The 5,566-nt window shown below is 35.8% G+C and overlaps 1 protein-coding gene across 1 annotated transcript in view; it reads right to left on the bottom strand.

Annotated features, from left to right (window-relative positions):
- The window catches only part of Pcdh15 (protocadherin related 15), a 1,622,160-nt gene that overhangs the window by 959,261 nt on the left and 657,333 nt on the right, over positions 1-5,566 (bottom strand). The gene's annotated exons all lie outside the window — the stretch shown is intronic.

The following is a 5,566-nucleotide window of genomic DNA, read 5'->3' as shown; positions in this document are numbered from 1 at the left end:
TGTGACAAATGGATAGAATTATGTTAAGTGATACAAATGTGACTTAGAAATATAAATTCCTCACATTCTTTTTTTTTTCTTTTTTTTTTGGTATCAGGGATCAAACTTGGGTCCTTGAGGTTGTGAGGCAAGTGATGGAACCACTGAGCTAAATCCCTGGCCCTCACATTCTTGCTTATAGCCGGATGCTAAGCAAGGTGATTTCTTAGAAACAGACAGTAGAATAGTGGTCATTAGATTAGGAGAGAGGAAGAGAGAATAAAGAGAGGCTGGATAACACATACCAAAATATAGTAAGGTAGAAAAATAAATTTTAGTAATGACTGTGTCATAGAGATTATAGTTTATATTAAATAATAAATATTTTAGTAAAAAAACTAGAAGAAAGCATTTCAATAATTCTCATGTATGCACAATTATGTATGTATCATAGTAGATTAACTATTATCAAAAGATGCAAGTGGTCCATCTATTTATTTTCCTCAACCAGCAAATAAGAGCCAGAATTGTTGATGTCTCAAAAGGACAAAAGCAGCAAGAGTACAAAGACTCTAGAAAGTGCAGAGACAAACCAACATTTGTCAGAGTTCATAATTTTGGATAGGTTGTGCAGAAACATAGTTAAAATTGGTGCTAAGCCTCTAGCTTAGCTTCCAGTTAAAAGAAAACAGTGGAATTATTTAGGGAAGCTGTACAGGAGAATGTAACTAAGCTTTGAGTGATTAAACTTCTTAACTGTAATAACTTTAATTATATCAAAAATATAGCAGGTACTTGTTTGCATACTTGACTAATGGGATTTAATCAATTAAATAAGCTATCATGCACAAAGTTCTCCTTAATGAAGTCCCTTTAAAAATCCATCATGACATTTAGATCAGTGCAAATCTAAAGATGGATTTGTAGAGGACTTGATAGCTCCAAGAAAATTTAAAAATGGAAGTTTTATTAGTTCCTTAATATACATCAAGATGGTTACTCTATACAAAATTGGTATGTCTGTGACATTTCCATACTGCAGGCATCTTTGGCATATGAGAGATATAAGCACATGAGAAAGAGACATTTGATAGCCCATAAAAGTATTCACTATACAAATAATAAAGTGAAGATATTAGTGAAAGGAGAGTGTGAAGAGGACATCAGGAATGAGAGTGGAGAAGGGAAATTAAAAAGAAAAGGCTTATTTTGCTTTTTCCAAAAAAAAAATTTTCATATGGAATATCATATATAGGAGGTGTGATTATAAAATATGGTGAATCTTGCTGCCATGTGCCATTGCAACAGCAAAGCAGGTATTTTCATTAGAAGAAGTAGCAGGTTGAATCTCAGTAACAATGTACAATAAGTTTCAACTGGTTTGGTGAAGTCAGGTGGTCATGAGCTACAGTACTGTGGAGAGAAGGTTTGTTTTAACTTGTGCTGTAAAATCATGGGTCATGAACAACATGCTTTATTGGGGTTGTGCAATTCCAGCTTTTTATGAAATTTCATCATGGTAAATAAAACTTTGGTCTGCGGTTATGATCTTGAAATCAAGGTACAGAATTCTCAATGGAATTCACTCAGTGCATCAATCACCATCAGACATGAAGGCGATGTTGACTGTTTTGCAACCTGGATGGAATTATGCAAGCTAAGTTTGAACCCAGTAACACTACGGTGAACTCTGTGTGTTTAAGCAGTGACATGCTTAGAAAAAGAACTGACAAATGGTCGAATGGTTTCATGTTCCATTTCTCCAAAATGAAAACACTCCATGTCACACAGCGCTTCTAGTAAGAAAATTTCTATCAAGTAAAACCATTATGGTGTGGAGTAATACACCTTATTACTGCATCTGGCACTGTGAGACTTTTGGCTCTTCCCAAAATTAAAAATGATCATGGAAGTAAAGTTTGAGTTTATTCAGGACATAAAGGCAGCCATGACAGCACAACTGAAAACATTCATAAAATAGGTTTCCAGAACTGCTTCAGAGAGTCACAGGAATGATGGTATAAGTATGTTCCATGTGAGGTGGGGTATTTTAGGGAGGATTAATAGCAATGTGTGTTATATTGTAATACTTTTTAAAAAAGTCCTAACATTCACTGTATTTTTATCACATCTCATAAAATTAAAGGTAATTATAATATTCTATTGAAGCCTTAAACTAACATAAATAGAAATGAAAGAAGTGAATTAAAATATGGAAATCAAAAAATGAAGTACAGGGAAACTATATTACAATACATATAGGACCTATTTCTATTGCTATAGTTTAAATATGAAGCATCATTTAAAGCCTCATGTGTTAAATTCTTGGTTCCCACCCATTGGTGCTATTTGAAGGGACTGGAACCTTTCAGAGGAAGCCTAGTTGGAGCAAGTTCAGTCACTGGGAGCATATATTTGAATACTCTAATCTCTCCCTCCTTTCTGAGGTAAAGGATCATCCTCTACCACATATTTCTACCATGTTGTACAGTACCACCACAGGCGCAAAGCAATAGGGCCAACCAGCAATGGGCTAACACTTCTGAAACAATGAACTGACATAAACCTTTTCTCCTTTTAAATTTATTATCTCAGGAATTTTTTCATAACATAGTGGACCTTTGACTTATGAATGTAATTTGTTCGCAAGAGCTGATTGTAAATCTAGTTAGTTGTATGTGAAGACTATTTCCCCCATAAGAAATAATGGAAATACTCATAATGCATCCTGAAGGTCCCAAAGCACCCCTTGACTAACCTTTTCATAATAAAAAAATGGTTTTGTAATGTGTGTAATTTACCAGAAACACAATAATTTTTCTATTGTTTTCACCAAAAAGTTATAAAATATGCCTAGTTTATCAGAAACAACAATTTCATACTATATTCACCATTGAAGTTGACATCTTTGGCTTCCAAAAAGGAAGGAAAAAATGGAAGGTGGTTATTATTTGGAAAGAGAGTCTCCTTTCAGGAGCACATCTGGAAAATGGCTCTCTAGTGTCCTCGCTCCCCTTGGGAGAGTCTGTCGCCTATTAGGACCTGCTTCTGGCTCACTAGGTTTCAACTTTTTCAGAAGTAAAAAACTGGTCTAAGGTTGTCTGTTTCTGTTTTTTCTTTAACACTGTTCTGTAGTATAAGATGACATTGTCATTAAGCAAGTAAATGCAATGATTGGCTTTTTCTCTATCTGAGTGTCTTCTCTCCAAAGATTTTAGCTCTTCCATTTTTTCAAGATTCCCTTTATTTTACAAGAACTTTGTGGTGCTGATTGTTGATACTCCCCTGGCTCTTTAGAAAGCTCCTCATCTGCCATTTTCTGTTCCTCAGGTAGAAATTGCAGAAGTTTCTCTGTAGACAATTCCTCTGAGTGTTCCTCCACCAGTTCCACAATATCACCCCATCATCACCTGCAAACCTATGGATTCTGGTATAGTGACAATATCATCAACTACAGGATCAACTGAAGGCTCAGGCTTCTCTACAAAGCCTTAAAAGTTTCTCTCTTGTGTAATTTTAGGCCACACTTTCTTCCAGGAAGATCTCAGTGTGCTTAGACAGAGACTGGCCCAGGATATCTAAATTAACCCAACAAATGAAAGGATGTTGTAATGTTCCTTCCTGAACTCTCTAAGGGTTAAAATATGTATCTGAGACCATCTGGAATCACTTTAGGAAAAGTTCCTTGGTATATATATTCTTAAAGTTAAATATAACCTGCTGGTCCATAGACTGCTGTAGAGGAGTTCCTTATACATATCTTTTCTCTGTAAGATTTTCAAGATTATGGATTTCAACATGCTGTACATATTATTGAGATTAGTCAAACAAATGCCACTCTCATATTGGTTCACAATTTCCTTCTTTTCAATTGTGCTTGCTTTATTTACATTTCTCGCCTTCCTTAGCTGTAGCAGACATTCCTCCCCAGTACTAGTGGGCTATGAGTGGCACATACTTCTTTCCTCTCTTACTTTGGATATATTGTTTTACATCAAGAGTCAGACCAAAGCCCTACATGACCTAAATGAACACGTTATATAGCAGAGTTGGGCTAGTATTGCTCCTTTGCTAATGGCTGTCACTGAGGCCTAAGTCCTGGTCTGTGAAGTGGCAGGCCTCTGCTGAGTTATATGCATCTGAGGTCAGAATTACCCCAATTAAAATCATTTCCACTGAATTATGGTTTCTCATTGACCAAATGAGTTGCTTGCTAATTGCACCTGGTCCCAGTACTAGTTTGTTCTATCCAAGCAAAATAAGCAGTGCTTACTCTCTAACAGCCCTGCCTAGTGTCATCATGCCAGGTGTTCAGCAGCATTTCAATAGATGTTTTCAAACCATACTTGGCTCTCTATTCCTTTCCATAATTGTTTTCAATAAATACTAGAAGAGCTTGCAGGCCTTTATCTTTGTTTTCCAGAGCAGCATTGATCAGTTTGCAAGACCCAGCCTCACCCAGTCTAGATGCCTCTCTTTATTCATTTGTCTTGTGTTGGACTAGATCACAGGAGGCCAGAACCTACTGCAAGGGTTCTGTCAATGTTGCCTTCCCCATTCCATATATTTTCTAGCTTTTTAGGGGCCATTTTGATAGCAGTAATTTTAACCATTATATAAAGCACTGATCAAAATCATGTCCACAAACACATGCATCTGGGCTCATACTTATGCTTATATATGCTTAGATGCACGTTTCTGGCATCTTGAGTCTTTGTTTACAACTGCACAAGTGGCCAGCACTAGGGTCATAACTCAGTGCTTTGTTCATAAGTTCAAACTAATATTCTGGTGAAAACCCAAGTTGTTTACATGTGAGGGTGGTCATAACTCAAGGGTTCACTGTAATGGATAGCTGACTAACATAGCTCCATAACATATTATCCTCAAAATTTGTATAAATGGGAAGTCACTTTTGGTCAATAATCTTTTGTTGATAAATTTGCGTAATTTTCTCAAGAAGTTAAGGTAAGCTATTACTTTTAACTACTGTCATCTTAACACTTGCCTGGTGGCAATGTTAGTGAACATGATTCCAAACATTCATGTGATCATTTCCAGTCACTTTTCCTGTTTGTTTCTTTACTGTTCTGCTTCCTTATGAGCTGCCTTTCCCAACAGTGAAAAATTTGAGGGAGAGAGAAAGAGAGACAAAGGAAAATGCCACTATCATTCCATGAACTAATCTCAGATAGGACAGCCCATTACTTTAACAGTACTCTGTAGTTTACAATCAGTTCAAAAAAGACACCCTCTATCCAAGGACAGAATATTAAATAAAAGTGTGAATATGGGGTAGTAGACATTATAGGGGCTGCTTTTTATGATATACATTATTAAATATCTCTGATTTGTGTTGTGGGCAAGATAATCACATAAACTAAAAGCAAAATTAAAACTACAGGAAGTAAAAGAATATTAATATGGGTAGCACATGAAAGAATAACACATATTAAATTAGAAAAAAACAGAAAACACAATAGATTTAAGCCAATAATGTAATGATTTGGACACCTGGGGAAAAGAAAAAAAAACTTTAACTATTCTAAAGTAATCAAAAGGGGTAATCTCATTGTGTGTGTCAGTG

Source organism: Heterocephalus glaber, unplaced genomic scaffold, assembly GCF_053883595.1.
Source record: "Heterocephalus glaber isolate CG9 unplaced genomic scaffold, H.glaber_assembly_v1.0 deba00001497, whole genome shotgun sequence".
Lineage (NCBI taxonomy): Eukaryota > Metazoa > Chordata > Mammalia > Rodentia > Bathyergidae > Heterocephalus > Heterocephalus glaber.
This window is presented reverse-complemented; position numbering and strand designations above follow the sequence as displayed.